General features: G+C 42.9%; 1 protein-coding gene across 1 annotated transcript in view; it reads left to right on the forward strand.

Annotated features, from left to right (window-relative positions):
• The window catches only part of SGK1 (serum/glucocorticoid regulated kinase 1), a 116,642-nt gene that overhangs the window by 21,121 nt on the left and 74,413 nt on the right, over positions 1-21,108 (forward strand). The window lies entirely within an intron of this gene.

Genomic DNA, 21,108 nt, shown 5'->3' on the forward strand with positions numbered 1-21,108 from the left:
AGTTTTAGAACACTACCTACTTTCTATCTGAAACATTCAACAAAATCTCCATTGGTATCCATGGGGGACTGGTCCCAGGACCTCCATAGATACCAGAATCTTCTGATGTCCAGTCCCTTACATACAATACCAGAACCCATACACAGCCTCCTGTATACATCAAATCATTGCTAGCTACTTAGGATACTCAGGGCAATGTAAATGCTGTGTATGTTGCAGCTGTCCCAGGCTTTTTTTTTTTTTTTAGGGAATAATGAGAAGAAAAAGTCTGCACATGTTTAGTATAGACACAATTTTTTTTTCCCAAATATTTTCAATCTAAGATTGGTTGAACCCATGGATGTAGAATCCACTGGTACACAAGACTGATCCTGATGGATTGGGAAGGGGGACATGGTTTTCCCCAGGGCCACAGGAAGGCTAAATGTATAGAACATATGGTATGGCCACAGCAAACAGAGGAAGCCAGGCTGTTGACTCAGACGGGTTTCTGTGTATTCAAAACAAAAGCGTTTACAGCAGTGGATGGAAGGAGCATGCAGACAAGAGGATCCTGTGGTTTTTCATGGTATCTGTGGAAAATATCTGAGGTTAAGGTTTAAATGAAGCTGACATTAAAAGAACCTTTGTAGTTACTCTGCATGTTTCAACATCTGCTGCTACAGCTAAACTGACACTGGCCATTAAAAACACTGTTTTAGAAACGATGGAATAAAACTTGGTTCCCTGTCGGTGGATGTTATGTCAGACACCTAACCCTATCAGTTCATCTCTAATACATCATGTCTTGTCCTTATTACATGCCCACCTTCCATATTCCTCAGCGGAAAGACCTTGTTGCTATCAATAATGTCTTTAATCACATTCAAGACCTGGTACATGTTGGATGCTCAGGTCAAAACCTGTTGGCATATCTGTTGTTGAGGTCCAGAATTTTCTGTGGAAAGATGGCAGGAAGTAGTAGATAAGACTCGGAAGGCAATCAGACCTGGATTCTGCATCTTGCTTGCTGTATGACTTTAGGCAAGTCACGTGATTGATCTGAGCTTTGGGATCTTCCATGGGTAAAATGGTGATGATGTTGACCTTGTAAGGTATCATGCAAAAGTGAGTCTGTGACACAGGACACTTTCCATTCTAGAAATCTGCTTTTAATATATATGGATATTGTTGTTGGACTCATTGCTGTAAATTTGACTTCATCATGCTGAAATAAGAGCCCTTATTTTATTGAGTATTGATAGGTTATGAGTCTGGAGTCGAGGAGAAACACCAGACATATGCTCTGTAATCCCAGATAGTGAACTGTTCAGAAACTGATTGCGGCGCTAGCATTATGACATAGCAAGTTAAGCTGTTGCTTGCATTGTCAGCATTCCACATCAGAGCATCAGTTCAAGTATTGGTTGCTCTGTTTCTTATCCAGCTCTCTGCTAGTGTGCCTGGGAGAACAGCAGACGATGGCTTAAGAACGTGGGCCCTTACCACCTACCTGGAAGACCAGGATGGAGTTCCTAGCTCCTGTTTTGTTTTTTTTTTTAACTTTTATTTAATGAATATAAATTTCCAAAGTACAGCTTATGGAGTACAATGGCTTCCCCCCCCCACCCAATAACTTCCCTCCCACCTGCAACCCTCCCCTTTCCCACTCTCTCTCCCCTTCCATTCACATCAAGATTCATTTTCAATTCTCTTTATGTACAGAAGATCAGTTTAGCATATATTAAGTAAAGATTTCAACAGTTTGCACCCACATAGAAACACAAAGTGAAAAATGCTGTTTGAGTACTAGTTACAGCATTAAATCATGTATAGCACATTAAGGACAGAGATCCTACATGAGGAGTAAGTGCACAGTGACTCCTGTTGTTGACTTAACAAATTGACACTCTTATTTATGGCATCAGTAATCACCCTAGGCTCTTGTCATGAGTTACCAAGGCTATGGAAGCCTTTTGAGTTCACCAACTCTGATCATATTTAGACAAGGTCGTAGTCAAAGTGGAAGTTCTCTCCTCCCTTCAGAGAAAGGTACCTCCTTCTTTGATGACCTGTTCTTTTCACTGGGATCTCACTCACAGAGATCTTTCATTTAGGTTTTTGTTTTTGTTTTTGTTTTTGTTTTTTTGCCAGAGTGTCTTGGCTTTCCATGCCTGTAATACTCTCATGGGCTTTTCAGCCAGATCCGCGTACCTTAAGGGCTGATTCTGAGGCCAGAGTGGTGTTTAGGACATCTGCCATTCTATGGGTCTGCTGTGTATCTCGCTTCCCATGTTGGATTGTTCTCTCCCTTTTTTATTCTATCAGCTAGTATTTGCAGACACTAGTCTTGTTTATGTGCTCCCTTTGGCTCTTAGTCCTATCATTATGTTCAATTGTGAACTGAAATTGATCACTTGGACTAGTGAGATGGCATTGGTACATGCCACCTTGATGGGATTGAATTGGAATCCCCTGGTATGTTTCTAACTCTACCGTTTGAGGTAAGTCAAGTTCCTAGCTCCTGTTTGCAGTCTATACCACCCTGTCCATTGACGGGCATTTGGGGGGGGGGGGTGAACCAAAAGATGGAAGATATCATTCTCTCTCTCCCTGTCTCTCATTGTCAATGTCTTCCAAATAAGTAGATAATCTTAAAATAATAATAGTAAATAAACTGATGGCATTTTACATAATCATTGAGTGTATATATATATATATATATATATATACACACACACATCCCCAAATATCCAAGGGAAAAAAACAAATATCCCGGTCAATCATTCAGAGTTTTGCACAGCCAACATAACTGTCTTGCAGCAAATGGCATCTACTAACAATGTGCATTTGTATATGCTTTCACAGTTCATAAAACTGGGACTTTACAAATATTTCCTTAAGTAAGCCTCACAATAACTGTCTGGAGGTCACTGTGTGATGATGATGATTTGATGATGACAATGATGGTGATAATCACTAAGGAAAAGACTATAATATCTAGGTGTTCTGCCCTTGGGAACAGGACAGTGGAAGTCCCTCTGGAGCCCATTTATGTAGCGCCTTCTCCTCCAGCTTTATCAACCTATGAGGTGCCCAGACAATGCCCACCAGAGCGTGGCTCCCCCCTGCACTTACCTGGAGTTTCCCTACATAGGTAGTCCCAACCCTTCTGTCCACTTGCCCTCAGGTTGACCAGATGGTAATTGCAAGCAGGCTTCTGTTCACAGGTTGAACCCACAGTAGTGGGGTGGAGTTGGATGACCTTGGCTGGGGCTTCCTTTGGCACACGTGGCTCTGCCTCAGATGTCAAGTAGCCCCACATATGGCTACCAACATCTGTGTGGTGTCCAGGATAAACCACCAGCTCACAGTTTTATTTGGGGCAACCCAGAGCACTCGGTTCAAATTAGCATCTAATCTGCCAAGAAGAAAGAAGATCATCATTTCTTTTAGTTAGTTAGAAGTCTCCTGGTTCTTGAGAAGAAGGAAGACATTGTATGAAAACTGATTTTGACATACTGTGGAAAGAAAGGTTACTGTTTCTCTGCTTGCCTATTTGAATACTATAATCTGAAGTGGTCATTTAATCACCATTCGAAGATACCATCTCTTTAGCAGATCATTGTATGTTGAATTCTGAATTAAAGGCTGAAAATCTAGGTTACCAAGAAAATCAATGTCAATTGAACTTGGTTTTTAGAATAGCCCCAAATTCCAAATGAATGAACTTTTCTTCTCATCAAGAACTAAAAATATTTTTCTCACAACATGACAGCTCTGAAAAATTTTGCATACTAAAAAATGTCTTCATTTCCAGGAAAATGGGAAAGAGCAAATAGCTAAGAACACCATGGAAATTTTAAGAGCTGAAAAACATGTTCAAATCCAAGATTTGCTATTTCTTTGCAGATTGGTACTAAATAATAACTTCCCTTCTCAGAAATTTATTTTTAAAATACTTCAAAGTCTACATCTTACTGAATTAATATAATTGCATGTAATTTAATGAAGTAGAAGAAAGTAGAAACCAGATTATGTTTAACTAGAACCAGAACACACACAATATCTTTCAAGGTGACAAGTCATAGAGACTTAAACACACATAATTTCCATCTAAGAACTAATGATTAGAGTTAAAAGGTGTCTCATTTTAAATGAGGACATCCATTACATTCGTTTCCAGTGGTGAGAGATTATTATTAGATTGTAATTATGTTTTATATTGACTCCATATTTCAGCCAGAGTTGCTGAAGAGTAGCAAAAAAATAATAATTATAGCAAGAAATCCCTGGAGTGTGTATTGCAGCAGGTAAAATTCAAGCAAGTAGCTCCATGGGAGTTTTTGTATGCATTTTGGCATGCAGGCCTGGATGTATGGAGCGCACTTAAAACATATTGTTCACAGAAATAGTTGGCCGATTTCTAAGTCACCTCCAAGCTTTGAAGTTATTTTTGTGAGATTTCAAGACTTAGAAGATTTGAGAGATGAACAGAGTAGCATGTGACATTACAGTACAAAAATGCCATTTGTATATTTCAAAGATGGCCTTTTTTAAAAATCAGGTTTTCAATTTTATGCTTATCTAGAATAAAATTTGGCTATAATTCTATAGAAAAAAAAAATGTGGAAACTGCACATCGTGAAAGTAACTTAGCTGCAAAGTGCTGCCCAGTTTGGTTAGAAAAACATTGGCTCAAAGTTATGCACTTGCTGACTTTATCACAGCCCTAATATATCACAGAGTCGTTGGATGACTTCAGAAAAGCTTGATCTTCTTTAAAATGAGAACCATGTGCACAGCTTTACCCAGTGGGTACATATGCATCTGGGAACCTGGGGCTTTATACAATAATCCACAGATTATATTTTTATATTTTATATTATAGTATATATGGGCTGTGGTGAAGAACTCAGAAAAAGGGTTTTTACTTTAAACAAATAAAATTCCAAAGAATTGTAAAAGGGCCATAAGGAAGGTATTCATTTCGTGCCTGGAACCAAAAATGCATTATTTTGACACGTTGGGGAGTAAAAGATTGACCAGACTTCCTCTTTGATGGTTCTCTGTAGGGTTGTTGCCTCTTTAAGTGAAAGCCCTGTTTAATTTTTGGTATTTTGGAAGCACAAAAATGCCCCCCAGTTACCTGCAGCCGTTGCTTCCTCTTACACGTAATAGCTATTCACATACCGGGAACAGCCATAACTTTCCTAAGGTTTTTGTCTCCGTCTTTCCTGTTAGAGCTCTGTGTTAGTCACAGTTCTCTAGAACTCTTAGGAGACACATATGGAGAGACTTATTCAGATGAATTGGCTTGGGCAATTCTGGCGATGTCACATCTGAAATCTATAGGGCAGGCCAGAAGACTGGTGCTTCGTTCTCAGGAAACCTCACTTTTGTTACGAAGGCCTTTTAACTGATTGGATAAGGCCCACTCAGATTAGCAAAGATGAACTTTTAAATTTTTTTAAAAGATTTACTTATTAGCCGGCGCCGCGGCTCACGAGGCTAATCCTCCGCCTAGCGGCGCCGGCACATCGGGTTCTAGTCCCGGTCGGGGCGCCGGATTCTGTCCCGGTTGCCCCTCTTCCAGGCCAGCTCTCTGCTGTGGCCAGGGAGTGCAGTGGAGGATGGCCCAGGTGCTTGGGCCCTGCACCCCATGGGAGACCAGGAAAAGCACCTGGCTCCTGCCTTCGGATCAGCGCGGTGCGCCGGCCACAGCGCGCCAGCTGCGGCGGCCATTGGAGGGTGAACCAACGGCAAAGGAAGACCTTTCTCCTTTCTCTCTGTCTCTCTCTCTCACTGTCAAAAAAAAAAAAAAAAAAAAGATTTACTTATTTGTTTGAAAGTCTGAGTTACACAGAGAGAGAGAGGTAGAGAGAGAGGTCTTCCATCGCTTGTTCACTCCCTAGTTGGCTGCAACGGCTGGAGCTGCGCCAATCAGAAGCCAGGAGCCAGGAGCTTCTTCCAGGTCTCCCATGCAGGTGCAGGGGCCCAAGAACCTGAGCCATCTATTGCTTTCCCAGGCCACAGCAGAGAGCTGGATGGGAAGTAGAGCAGCCGGGACTCAAACTAGCACCCATATAGGATACCGGCACTGCAGGCAGCATCTTTACCTGCTACGCCACAGTGCTGGGCCCCATAGATGAACTTTTAAAAAGTTTAAAAAATTCAAGGGGTTGTAGATATTAACCACACCTGTAAAATACTTTCATAGCAACACATAGATCAGATGAGTGTTTAGTTTATCAAATGGTTACTCCAGCCTAGAAAAGTTGTTGCGTAAACTAATCATCGCAATCTTCTTCTCCGTTGTATCTGCTTTTATCTAGTTATATCTTAGTTTGTCAATACTCTCATTTGAATCTGAAGAACAAGTCTAGAACTGATGCTCCAGGGTTGATTTAACAGACTTCACTTGTCATGGCTCAAATGTAAACAAGTTCCAGTATGTACTTAAACTTCAGTAATATGTGAGCAACTTTCTCTTAGTAAAAGGTGTACATGGTGTTTAGCATATCAGAACTGAATAAGATTTTAAAGATCTTGACTGTCCTCTGCCCCTTACTTGCCAAGTGCCTGCAACTTTTTTCTAGAGCAACTCTAGTAGCCAAAAGCTTCCTATTTCGGGGCCGGCACTGTAGCACAGCGGATTAAAGTCCCAGCCTTTATCCCAGTTTGTGTCCCAGCCTGCATCGCCAGTTTGAGTCCCGGCTGCTCCACTTCTGATCCAGCACTCTGCTGTGGCCTGGGAAGACAGAGAAGATGGCCCAAGTCCTCGGGCCCCTGCACCCACATGAGAGACCCAGAAGAAGCTCCTGGTTCCTGGCTTCGGATCAGCTCAGCTCCAGCCATAGCAACCAATTGAGGAGTGAACCAATGGATGGAAGACCTCTCTCTCTGGCTCTACCTCTCTCTGTAACTCTTTCAAATAAATAAAATAAATCCTTAAAAAAACCCTTCCTATTTCTTCTGACAGCCAACTTCATGTTTGGAAAGCTAAAATTAATTATCCTTTATATATGTACATTTATTTTGCATATCACAGAGGGTTCATGTGCCATGCTGTTACTACTATCTGCTTGTGTTTGAATCCGTTACTGCTTATAACACAGATTAACTCATTACTGCTGAATTTTTATACCTACCTAAAAGCGCTTTTCTTTTTCCATGTAATTGCTTTCCCTGTTTCTAGTTACATCATAGTCCACACTAAAAAATGTACGCTCCTTCTGAGAAACTGGGTGTAATATATCTTTGAGTCTCACTTCCGATTCTCACTGGGTTGAATGTTATCTCAAGACTTTCCAGGTGACAAGAGATATGGCTGCTGGTACTTCCTACAGGTATACCCTCAGAGCTTGCAAACCAGACAAAGAGAGATGATTCTATCCAGTAAATCAGTATAGGAAAAAAAAGAAAAAGGCCCAGAGAAGGATCTGATTAGCTTTGTTTTTGAGTCACAAGCCAATATTTGGACTAATTATCATGACCAGAGGCATGAGGTCTTATAATTGTCTTTGTTCGAATCATGTACATATCCCTGTGGTCAGATGTCAGATGTACTGTTCTTGGCAGGCCTCCAAAAGCCATATTTGAGATGCATAGCTTCCAAATGAGAAAATGGAGGTAGAGGGGTATGGGGTGGAGTTGACTTTACCATCAAAACTGTAGAGTGCCAGGATGATAAAAATAATGAGTCTATTCAACATGAGACTTTCTAGGCAAAGCTAAGCACATGTTTATGTTCTTTTTTGGTTTTAGGGTTTTTGTATGTTGTTTGTATCAAATTGCTCTATAGAACTGGCTGAACACCTGCTAATTTCGCATCTGTGTAGAGATTCAAAATTTTATTCCTCTTGAGTGTTGCTTTTACAGTGAAAGATTAACAGTAAAAGATTAAACAAAATAATCAGAAGTTTCTGTTATTTTTAAAAGATTTTATTTGTTTGAAATGCAGAGTGACAGAGAGAGAGACAGAGAGAGAAAGAGATCTCCCATCCACTGTTTCACTCCCCAAATGGCCTCAGGGGCCAAGGCTGGGCCAAGCCAAAGCCAGGAGCCTGGAACTCCATCTGGGTCTCCCACATGCTTGGCAGGGGCCCAAGTTCTAGGGCCATCTTCATCTGCTTTCCCAGGTGCATTAGCAGGGAGCTGCATCAGAAGCTGAGAAATGGGCACTAAAACTGGTGCTCTGATATGGGATGTAACAGCAAACCCCCCAAGTGTCTATAAATCCCCTTTGCATGTAAACTTTCCTCTCTGAAGACCTCCCTGTGAAAGTGCAGGGCTTCCTGCTGCTGTTGGAGGTCTACTGAGGGCCACCCTAATGTAGTACATTAAACATAGATGGGTGGATTATATCCCCCATTTCCACTTTCTGTAACAAGTCAGCTTGTTCTGTCTGGTGTTGACAATCATTGGCAAAATACGCGGTATCTGGAGGGGGTGAGATCACAGAGATAATATCACTGGGGTCTTTGTCAATTCTGATTCTTTATCACTATTATGAATGTATAAAGGCATCGCTCCTGAAAAAAACATCTTTTTTTCCTTCCCCACTTATACGGATTTAGGTTAAGAGCATGTTCTTCTATTCCCATTGCCCTGAGGTCACCGTGCATTTTCCAGTTTTGTCAGTTTCCATAGGATCTTTGAACGTCTGCAACTCATTCTCAACCCACTCTCCTACCCGCCACATTCTCAGACACACACAGTTCTAGAACATAGTAGGTACTTTAAAAATATGTCTGCATTAGCATCGACTCTTACTTTCAGGGAACTGCTAAACCTTGCCATTTTCTTCATTTATAAAACATGAAGGGCGGGGGAGGAAATAGGAGACAGAAATAGAAGCCGTTACCAGTACACATAAGCATAATTTGGAGGGAGCTGGGTTTGGACAAAACCGAAACTGAGTGAGCGTGTGGCTCCTTTTGCAACGAGGACTCCGTGGCTGAACAGAAACAGCAGAGAGTGATAAGGAGTCCCCAGTTTGGATGTTAATCATCTTCCCCTTCATTTACTACTTTCAATTTAATTACGTAATATACACGGTTCGGATCATGAGACTAACATTTAGTCTTTATCCTTGCAATTTAAGTGGATTTTCTAACAACTGCCCTTAAGATCATAAGATTATTCGAAAAGTCTGGTAGATTTTTCTTTAGTTTAGCTAATGAAGGAAATAGAAGCTAGACAGGAATGTGAACAGAATGCCAAGCAGGGAGAAAACGTAGTGGGAGAAGCAAATGCTCTTTGATCATTTGTGCTTTCAACAAACCTGTGTGGCATGCGGCACCCCACAGGAGCAGGGGCTCCAAGTCCTGCTAACAAGACTGCAGTGAGAAGGTGACCCTGCATCTGTGACACGGCCGGAAAGGACTGTGCCAAGACCTTCATCTGACAGAGAAGGTCATTGGCGTGCAAATGCATCAAATGTCTGGTTCAAGGTCTTGGTTGCAAAGTTAGAACCAGAATCCAACTCTCTTAAACTACTTTATCATCCCTTTTTGTAGAAAATCATTTTCACATCCAGAGTTTTCTTGCTTTTGTTCAGTAAATTGTGAGGAAATCCAAATAAATCATATGCAAATAGACGGCATAGCTGCAGAGTAGTGTAAAGAAAATGCTCAGTGGCCTTTCATCTCCAAACTTCACTCTATATTTAGGTTCTAATCAGAATTCAATCGAATTTAGCAGCTACATGACACTGTGTTAGATTGAGGGAGGACTGGAGAATGGAGGGAAGGAGTTGATCACTGCGGAGCTGGCAGTGGGGACCCACCATGGCATTTCCACTCTGATGTTTGCAGGGAGCCCCCTCCCATTGTTTGCTCCCAAGACTGCCCATGGGTCTCTTCCTTATCCTGTCCCTCTCCCACATCTCCAGGGCCCTATTCATTTCATACTCCATTTCGCCTTCCCTGTCCTTTATCCAGGTCACATATAGCCTGAAAATAAAATTTCAATGCTACTCGTGCACCTGCATCTTTTAAAATCTCTCCTGGTGCTACCTAGGTTTGGAGACCCATGGAGAAGATGGTCCTTCTTGAGGCCCCTCCATAGATGGAGTTGTGCACCTGCTCCAGGCTGCTTTTCCCTGAGCCTACTCTGATTCCTGCAGAGCACAACAAATCTGATCAGAGCACTCAAAAGTTTGCAAAAATTGTCAGGCTCCCTCCCTGTGGGTGAGGGCTAACATTTCCAAGTCCTTTGGATGTCACCCTTGGCTCTTTGGCTTTGTATCTTGCTGTTGATGCTCACCCCCAAGCTTGGCACACCCTACAAGCATGACTGTAAACATGCTGCCCTCCATCCAAACCACTGCCACCCACCCCCATCACAGCCCTAGCCCACTGTCCCCAGAGATGAAGTCAGACTAGCTTTAACCCTGTTGTACATTGGCTGATGTCCTTGTCGGTCTCTCCTGTAAGACTCCAGCTTCTTCATGACAGAGTGACCTCTTAAGATTCACTTCTAGGACTTCAAAGGTCCCTAGGATTGGGTCAATCACTAAACCTTCCACCAGCTCCTTCTGTGTTGTGGGAGCTGTGCTAGTCTCTCGCGTCATGGTAGCGTCTCTCCATGTGAGCTTCTGCTCAAGGTGACAGCAAACAGCAAATGAGATGAGAACAAGTTAGGACAGAGGGAACACCCAGAAGAAAGTCTGTGAATGCTCCATTAATGAATCCATAAGAGAAAATGGTGTCTCGGTCCTTATGAAACTCACAATCTAATAGGAAATAGACCAACAAAGAACATGAATGTGTGCCATGTTATTAAAAAAATGTGGCTTTTTAAAAAATTATTTGAAAGGCAGACAGGCAGAGACAGAGAGAGATCTCCCACCCTTGGTTCATACCCCAAATGCCTGCAGCAGCCAGGACCCAAACCCAGGCACTGACTGGGATGGGGGATTCGGGTGTCCCAGGTGGCATCACAACAGCTGTGCCAGATGCTTGCCCCTGTCTGACAGATCCGATGCTCCATCCTTTCTTCCCATTCTCCAAGCTACTATTCCTGTTTGCCTTGTGTTGTATCTACTACTGTTTGCCTTGTGTTGTATCTAGTTTCTAACCCATTCCTGACTCAACTAGCCCCTTGTGTCCTTGATCATCTGAAATCCTTCCCACCGCATGGAAAGGCACCCTGGACCACCCCACTCCTGTGGCCCCGCATTGCCTCAGGACTCAAACTTTATCTCTGCCTCTCCTTTTTAGGGTTTATTTTCCTCACATCCCATACAGATTCCTGCCTCTGTATTTCTGTTTCTGCCAACCCTTCGGCTAGAGATGACTTGCATATGTCTCTTCATCTGTCCTCTTTTAACTCAACAGTCAGGATTCAGTTTAACTACCACTTCCTCTGGGAAGGCTTCCCTGATTCCCCCCTACTTGGCTAAATATCCTTCACCTTCTCTCCCTTGGCACTTTGTATAAAACTCTCTTACGGAACGGAGCTGAAAACCTCACAGCAAACTTGCATCGCTGTTCACTCAGGGTCAGGCACTGGGCTTACTTGCATGGCTTCATTTGGGCCTCACAAAATCTTGGTGAAGTAGGCAAAGTTAGTATGTCCATTCTACATGTGCAGAAACTGAGCCCTGGGAACACATCAGCAGGTTTCCCAAGTGGTGGTCCTGGGATTTTCAACCAGGCAGGGTTTGTTCTGGAGCGCATGCTGAAAGTGTTTGCTACATGAAATCCTAAACTATGATAAACCACAGACCCCTGCATTAGTCTCCACTGAAATGCAAGCATCTTCACTGAGTTCTGCATTTGGGTCTCCCTCCCCCTGCCTCCAACCTAAGGTCAAGCGAACCATTGCTGAACCTTCGTTGGAAGCTTCCAATGCTACACGATACAGTCAGCTCCCAGCATTTAGGACAGCTTGATTTAGGATTTTTTTTTTTGAGTTCACAGTGGTGCAAAAGCCATGCACATTCAGTAGAAACGATACTCTGACATTTGGTTCTGGATCTTTGCCTGGGCCTGTGATATGTGCTCCATTCTCTCTCCCAGCGCTGGCAGCAGCAGTGAGCTCTGCTCCCAGGCAGCCCCCGTCACGGAAGGGGGACACCGCTGACACTCTGCAAAGCACTGCTCCCAGGCTCCGACAGGCAGTAGGTTCGGTGGAAGGAGGGGGACAGTCAATGCATTTTTGACTGAGGCTATTTTGAATTATGATGCATTTATCAGAACAGAACCCCTGTGTAAGTCAAGGAGCATCTGCGTGTGTGCAAAGGAGGTAAGCACAGAGAAACAACCATGAAACTTGGCCATGCAGATTTTCTGGCATCTTGGTGAAAACTGTGTTCAAAGGAGTGAGACTCTTTGTCATGTTCTTCACTTTAGTCCCATCAGGTACGAAGTGACCCATAAATCCAACTTCGTGACTAAGTGCAATAGTGGAGAAGAACACGTGAGGGGAGGAAATGAAAGCTGGGTAAGAAGGAAAGGAATTGGGGTAGACAGGAAAGTAGGGGCAGAGCCCAAGCAGAGTTTGTGGCTGTTCAGGGCTGCTTTTAGTTAGCTTGCTGGCATTTGGAGATATTGCAAGGACAGCATGTTTAATATGCTATGAGACAGTAGCCAAGAGAGAGAGAGAAAGAGAGAAGGAGAAGGGAAAAATACTGGAAAGGGCGTATCTTGGAGGACAGCGGGGAGGAAGGGTCGAAAGCCTGGTGGATTAGATATGAACTGGGAGATCTCGTCCCAGGGATTAGTCTTGCTCCTCTATTTCCCTAGGTCTTACTTTTTAATTCCGCAAGCAGGTAACACACACTGCCCCTTAGAAATCGCATCTGAAATATCATCTCCTAACTTCCTCTTTTTTAAAACATATTTTCTAAATCCAGGAAAGACTCAGGCAAACAAGAATGATCAGTCTCCCAGTGTAAAGGAATGAAAAACAGTTCACCTCCCTTCCACAAGAAAGTCAGGTTAGTGAGTTCCGGGGCTTTATCTCTGCCACTCAGCAGGTGCCTCCCTGGGGAGGAAGAAGAATGCCACTGCATAGTTACTGAGCTGCAGGCAGGATGAGGACTTCAAACAGTTCACGGGAATGCAGAATGAAAAGCGAAGTCTGCTTTGTGGAAACCGGTTTGGAAATCCACGCTCCGTTTTTTCATACTACAGGTTTTCCGTGGACTTTTGGAAGACTCCTCATATGTATGGACCTCCAAGGTTCTGTTACACTAGAGCAGAGCGAGGGGAGTGTTTAATCCTCAGAGCAACCTGCCGTAGTGGAGGGGAGCACAGGGGGCAGGCCTCTGGGCACACACAGCTGTGTCCTCTCTCTCCAGTCCTCCCCCACACCCCATCCCCCAGACCCAGTCCAGAGACACCCAAAGTTAGAACCTGCAAAGCTAGAGCAGGATGCAGGGATGCGGCTCAGGAGGAAAGGAGTGGGGAATCCCAAGGGCACGCAGGATGGGGAATTCCAAAGGCTACCTGTCTACTCCGGTGTTTGTGTGCTGTATCAGGGACATCGCCACATAGGACTATGCATTACCTCATTAGAGGATGTGAGCAAAGCATGTGGCAATCCAGAAAGTCATCCATATTGTTCTCGTCAAAAATAATCAAGAGATTTCTATTTGTACTGCCTATTCTATTTTTTAGACCACACATTAGCCTCTGGGGAATTTTTTTTTTTTAAGATTTATTTATTTTTTACTTGAGAGTCAGAGTTACACAGAGAGAGGAGAGGCAGAGAGAGAGAGAGAGAGAGAGAGAGAGAGAGGTCTTCCATCCAATGGTTCACTCCCCAGATGGCCGCAACGGCCAGAGCTACGCCAATCCGAAGCCAGGACCCAGGAGCTTCTTTCGGGTCTCCCACATGGGTACAGGGGCCCAAGGACTTGGGCCTTCTTCTACTGCTTTTTCAGGCCACAGCAGAGAGCTGGATCAGAAGTGGAGCAGCCGGGACCAGAACCAGTACCCATATGGGATGCTGGCACTTCAGGCCAGGGCGCTAACCAGCTGCACCACAGAATGGTTTTCTTAAAGAGCCAGAGACATCCTGACCCTTGCGGCCCCACTGGAAAGATGACACAGCCCTCATAACCAGTTTGTATAAAAACCCCCTGGTTTTTAAAGATGGCAGACATTCAGAGAAAAGAGGGCTGTATGAGGACCAGGGACAGCAAGGGTGACAAGCTCAGATGGCTTGTAGTGACCTTACGTGATGGCACTGACACACGTCAGGACAAGGGCAATGAAGCAGCCCCCAGCGTGATGGGAGAAGAATCTGCTTCCAGAAGCCTCCTCCTGAAAGACATTCACGCCATCAACTCGTCCTGGAACAGGAGTGGGTATGGGGGGATACACTTTTAAAACTGATTCGATGATCCAAGTAATTTCGCTAGAAAACTGGGTTGACTGGATCAAGAAGTAAAAGCTATTAGGGCATTTGGTTACCATGCCAGTCTCCCATAAGAAAAAGACTTCTCTTCGGAAACTGGAGAGAGTTGCACCCAACTTTAAGTTCCCTGGGCTTTTCAGAAAGAGGTAGCTCTTCACAGAGCACAGGAAAGGGAACAAAACTACCACCCGAGCAGGTACTGCTGCTAAGCTCACATCCAAGTCCCTGACAACCCTGGAACTCCTCTGCGTCAGTGGATTTCACTATCCGATAAGCCGTTTGAAATGAAGAGTAATATCTGTGTACTATTACATAACAGAAAAGCAAAAACCACAAGTGGAAAATCCCCAGAAGCTGACCCACCTCCTGAGTCACAAGGAATTACTGCATCTTAGTAGCAGTATTTTTTTTTCTCAAGTAAAGAAATTAATAAAACCAAACTAGACTGGATCTAGCAATGAGTGCGTTTAAAATCTGATGTCCCTGCTGTTTGTCAGAGTAGCCATGTGGTTTCAAACGGCCTGAACTTTTTCACCTGATGTCAGTTGGCTTCTACAAGACGGATGCACTTTGGAGCGGGCTGTGATAAGGCCCAAACGAGGGACGTCTTGCTTTGTTCAGGATACGGAGGACGGCTCACCCCAGCCTGTGTTTGTTTACGGTGCTCCCCACCAACGGCTGTGGAGCTCTGAATAAACCCAGGGCCCAGATGGTGGAGCAAGCAGGAGTTTCTGCCGGTATCCGGGCATTCATTTTTGTCACACACACAGCTGTTTCTGCTGTCCGCCAGCCATTGTGACAGGTCTCTGAGGGCGCCCCACACCACTCCAGTCAGCTACTCCCCTCCCAGTGAAGCCATTCACTGCCTGGAGGGACACAATGGGCCAGTCGTAGCTGGATTCCCTAAGGGGCAGAGGGAGGGCTGCTCCCCTCGGCAGCTCTGGAGGGCACCTTGCTCCACCCCAAGGACAGAGGGAGAGCCTGGGGCACTGAGTCACGATCCCGCCACTCTCCCAAGACCGAGTAAACATCATAAACCCCTGTCCTGAATGGAGCCCATAAAACCCACTGGTGAGGCCTCAAAGCAAGGGAACAGTGTCAAGAAGTAACAGAGAAGGAACATTCTGGAGCCCATATGCGTGAGGACCCAGCCAAAGGAGACAACGCGTGTGGAGACAAAGCATGCAATGAAAACCAGCAATAGGTTGCTGTATACCCATTTGTGTAACTGACATTCTTGTTGATGCCCCTGGCTAAATGGGGTATTTCTCCATTTCCCTGCCTATGCTCTCCGTGGAGAGAGACACATCATGCTTTTCCCATGTCATAAAGCTCGGAATGGGTTATTTGGAATCATGAAGTTTTCTAATGAAACATCACTCACAGTCAGTCCTCGTTTCCTAAGGCCCAAGACACATACCTCAGAAAATCACATATTTTTCAAACTTTAAATTAAAAATATAATAGATTCTGGGGCCTACACTGTGGCATAGGGACTAAAGCCAGCGCCTGCAGCACTGGCATCCCATATGGGCGCCAGTTCAAGTCCTGGCTGTTCCACTTCCGATCCAGTTCTCTGCTGTGACCTGGGAAAAGTAGGAGGAGAGGGCACGGGAGAACTGGAAGAAGCTCCTGGCTCCTGGCTTCAGATCGGTGCAGCTCCGGCCATTGCGGCCAATTGGGGAGTGAACCAGTATATGGAAGAGTCTCTCTCTCTCTCTCTCTCTCTCTCTCTCTCCCCCTCCCTCCCTCCCTCTCATTCACTCTCTGTGTAACTCTGATTTTCAAATAAATAAATATTAAAAAAATAAAGTTGGGTCCTCAGTGTGGTTATGGTGAGAGTGGTGGAATCTTAGCAGGTGGAGCTTAGCAGACAGGCATCACTAGTCCCTCCCTCACTTCAACTTTCCCTCTGGCCAGGGTGATCCCTCCCTCTGGCTCCTGCTCTCACCGTTGTGACTTCGCTTGCCAGAGGCCCTCACTAAAGCCAAGCTAATGCCAGTGCCATGCCCTTGACCCTTCAGAACTCTGAGCTATTAAACCTCTTTTCTTCACAGTGTTACTCAGCCTCATGTATTTCATTATGGTAATGGGAAGTAGCCTAATACACTTATGTGTATTGTTTAAAACTGAACCCTCCTAACTTCTTTTTTTGTCTTTTTTTTTATTTAGTAAATATAAATTTTCAAAGTACAGCTTATGGATTACAATGGCTTCCCCCCCCCCATAATTTCCCTCCCACTCACACCCCTCCCATCTCCCGCTCCCTCTCCCATTCCATTCACAACAAGATTCATTTTCAATTCTCTTTATATACAGAAGATCAATTCAGTATATATTAAGTAAAGATTTCATCAGCTTGCACCCACACAGAAACACAAAGTGTAAAATACTGTTTCAGTACTAGTTATAGCATCACTTCACACTGGACAACACACTAAGGACAGATCCCACATGAGAAGTAAGTACACAGTGACTCCTGTTGTTGCCTTAACAATTTGACACTCTTGTTTATGGCGTCAGTTATCTCCCTAGGCTCTAGTCATGAGTTGCCAAGGCTATGGAAGCCTTTTGAGTTCGCCGACTTCGATCCTAATCCGACAGGGTCATAGTTAAAGTGGAAGTTCTCTCCTCCCTTCAGAGAAAGGTACCTCCTTCTTTGATGGCCCTGTTCTTTCCACTGGGATCTCACTCACAGAGATCTTCCATTTAGGTCTTCCTTTTTTTTTTCCAGGGTGTCTTGGCTTTCCATGCCTAAAATACTCTCATGGGCTCTTCAGCCATATCTGAATGCCTTAAGGGCTGATTCTGAGGCCAGAGGGCTATTTAGGACATCTGCCATTCTATGAGTCTACTGTGTATCCCGCTTCCCATGATGGATCGTTCTCTCCCTTTTTGATTCTATCAGCTAGTATTAGCAGACACTAGACTTGTTAGTGTGATCCCTTTGACTCTTAGACCTATCAGTGTGATCAATTGTGAACTGAAAGTGATCACTTGGACTAGTGAGATGGCATTGGTACATGCCACCTTGATGGAATTGTATTGGGATCCCCTGGCATGATTGAGCATGTCCCAAATTGTACATCTCCTCCCTCTCTTATTCCCACTCTTATATTTAACAGGGATCACTTTTCAGTTAAAATTTAAACACCCAAGAATAATTGTGTGTTAATCACAGAGTTCAACCAATAGTACTAGAACAAAACAAAGAGAAAATACTAAAATGGATAAAGTATTACATTGTACATCAACAGTCAGGACAAGAGCTGATCAAGTCACTGTTTCTCATAGTGTCCATTTCACTTCAACAGGTTTCCCCTTTGGTGCTCAGTTAGTTGTCGCCGATCAGGGAGAACATATATTTGTCCCTTTGGGACTGGCTTAATTCACTCAGCATGATGTTTTCTAGATTCCTCCATCTTGCTGCAAATGACCGTGTTTCGTTGTTTTTGACTGCTGTATAGTATTCTATAGAGTACATGTCCCATAATTTCTTTATCCAGTCTACTGTTGATGGGCATTTGGGTTGGTTCCAAGTCTTAGCTATTGTGAATTGAGCTGCAATAAACATTAATGTGCAGACAGCTTTTTTGTTTGCCAATTTCATTTCCTTTGGGTAAATTCCTTCTATGATCCTGACAGCTTGTCTGTGCTTTATTTCCTTCTTTAAATGCTATACTTCACTGAATTATTTTATTAAATAAATATCTCAACCCTTGATAAACAAGTGTATTTCCTTACCATAACTCCAACTCTTAAGACAAGTTTCTTGAGGGACTTTGTTGGTGAAATTTTATATTTCAATATACCAACATTTTTAATTAGTCAATCCATGCAACTTTTAAATGGATTTGAAGATAAATCTATTTAAATCCTGTTCATACTAACCCCGAAGTTAAATTGACTTGGCAAAGGAGACACTGAAAGTAAGCCAGAATAAAAAGATTGATTTTAAAATACAAGGCTGGAAACAAAGCAGGAACAATTACTAAACTTCAAGCTTAAAACCCACTGAGTAAAAATAACAAAAAAAATATTTTCCATTTAGAATGAAACTGAATACTTTCTAAGTTGATTAAAAACACATTTGGTACTAACACGAAAAAGAGAGATTACATTGTAGTCTCGGATTTTAGAGTTTCATTTAGTCTTTCATTAACAAATCAAATAAGCACTTTTGAAAATGCCTACTAATATGCTTATTTGGCCTTATTGTGCAAGAAATATTGATGAAAATTCCAAATTTCACTCAAAAAGTGATTTTACTTTTTTTAAATTTGTTTTTGTTTTTTACTTTTTTTAAAAGTAGAGTCACAGAGAGGCAGAGGGAGAGAGAAAGAGAGAGAAAAAGAGAGATAGAGACAGAGGTCTTCCATCTCCTGGCTCACTCCCAAGCCAGGACCCAGGAGCTCCTTCAAGGTCCCCCATGTGGGTGCAGGGGCCCAAGGACTTGGGCCATCTTCTTTTTTTTTTTTTTTTTTTTTTTTTTTTTTTTTTTTTAATGTTAAGTAGCCCAGCAGAGTTTATTTAGAAATACAAACACACACACAGAAAATAAATACATTAAAATCTTACTGAATAGTTCAGTGATAGTTCAGGATCCAATATAGTGTGCAAAAATTCTGGATTTCCCAGTCACTTTGTATAGGAAATGATGTGCTTTGCTATGTAGCATGTAACTTTAGATTCCTGAACACCTCCACTTTGCTTCTTTTTTTTTTTTGCTTTCCCAGGCCACAGCAGAGAGCTGGATCAGTAGTGGAGCATCCAGTACTCGAACTGGCCCATATGGGATCCATAGCAGTGGCTTTATCTGCTATGCCACAGCATTAGTCTCTACTTATTTATTTTTAACTATTAAATTATTTGAGAGGCAGAGGGAGAGAGAGAGAAGTAACAGACAGACAGACACTCCTCCAGGTGCCTGCAATGGCTAACTGCACCAGGCCTAAGCCCGAAGCTGGAACCTATTCCAGATCTCCCATGAGTATGGTAGGAACCCAATTACTTCAGCCACCAGTGCTGCCTCCAGGGTCTGCAGTGACAGGAAGCTGAAGTCAGGAGCTGTAGCTGGGAATCTAATCTAGGTACTCTGATGTAGGTCGTGGAAATCGCCACTGTTTCTTAACTGGTAGGCTGAACGCCCACCCTGAAAAAATTATTTTAAATGGTTATTAAAAATATACATAGGGGCTGGCGCTATGGTGTAGTGGGTAAGGCTGTTGCCTGCAGTGCTGGCATCCATGTGGGCGCCAGTTCTAGTCCCGGCTGCTCCACTTCTGATCCAGCTCTCTGCTGTGGTCTTGGAAAGCAGAAGAAGATGGCCTAAGTCCTTGAGCCACTGCACCCGCGAGGGAGACCGTGAGGAAGCTCCTGGCTCCTGGCTTCGGATCAGCGCAGCTCCCACCGTTGCGGCCAATTGGGGAGTGAATAGCGGTTGGAAAACCTCTCTCTCTCTCTCTCTCTCTGCCTCTTCTTCTCTCTCTGTGTAACTCTGACTTGCAAGTAAAATAAATAAATCTTAAAAAAAAAAAAGGTTACATAAAGATGAAGCACTTAAAAAATACATGTAACCAAAAAGAAAAGTATGGTGACTTTAATTACTTAAGATTCTTGCAAACTTTAAAAAGGAATGATTTTATAAAGACAGGATTTTGCCAAAAGAGGAAAAATAAAACACCCCTGATCCTAACAATGAACATAACAGTTTCTATTTTGCCTCTTCCTTTCTTACTTTGTCTATAGATAGTGTGTGTGTGTGTGTGTGTGTGTGTATTTGCATTTGTAATTATAGTGATTGAACAATTCTATATTTGGCTCTTCTCATATAATTATATTCTCAACATTTTCCATATTGTCATAGGATCTTCATAATCCTTATCTTTAGGGGTGGAAAAATATTCCATCAAGTAATATATATTAAATTGCTTAAACATCCTTTTGCCATTGTAATTCGAGTGTATTCACAGTGTATTTTTAAAAATGTAATTGTAGCATTACTAACTAAAGTTCAGTGTTGTGATTTTATTTTTTCATCCTTTTGCTATATGCTAATTAGTTAGCTATAAAAGAATCCTCAGGAGTTTTAAAGAGCAAGGAAGTGACACATTAAATCAAAATAAATTTTAAGCATTTGATCACCCAAGAGCTTGTCAAAAATTACATGCTTATAAAAATTCTGGATTCATGGCGCCTGAGTCCTTCCTCTATTCCATAGCAGCAGCTGTGTCCTGGGAAAATCAACTTTGTCTCTCTGTGCCTCTGTTTTTCCATCTGTAAAATGGGTTTAATAATAGTATCTATTTTTTTCAGACTGTTCTGAGAATTAAGCAAGATGATACATATCAAACACTCAAAATAGCACTTTTCGTTTTTGAAGTGTTATGTAAATATCATCTCTTTCACTGTTAGAGTGGGTTATACTTTTCTGTAGCTTACAAGAATTCTACATACAATCAAGACAAGTGGAGAATTTTAGGACATTAAACACAAACAAGATAATTTTTTAGCCAGAAAAAACTTTTGTAACTAAGTTTTTGCAATAGTGAAAAACATCAATTTACTTAGCAACAATTAGATTCTGAGCTGAATGGGGTTAGTAGTGTCCCAGTAAGAGTAACTAGCAATCCATTTTAGAAATGTGTGAAGTATCAGTCCATCCACACAATCATAATGTTAAGAGTCAAAGCAAAATAGTCCCCACCTCCTGAACAGCAACCAAGAGCCGGGCAAAGTACTTGGGCATTTAAAAACACT

Source organism: Oryctolagus cuniculus, chromosome 5 (genome assembly GCF_964237555.1).
Source record: "Oryctolagus cuniculus chromosome 5, mOryCun1.1, whole genome shotgun sequence".
NCBI classification, from domain to species: domain Eukaryota; kingdom Metazoa; phylum Chordata; class Mammalia; order Lagomorpha; family Leporidae; genus Oryctolagus; species Oryctolagus cuniculus.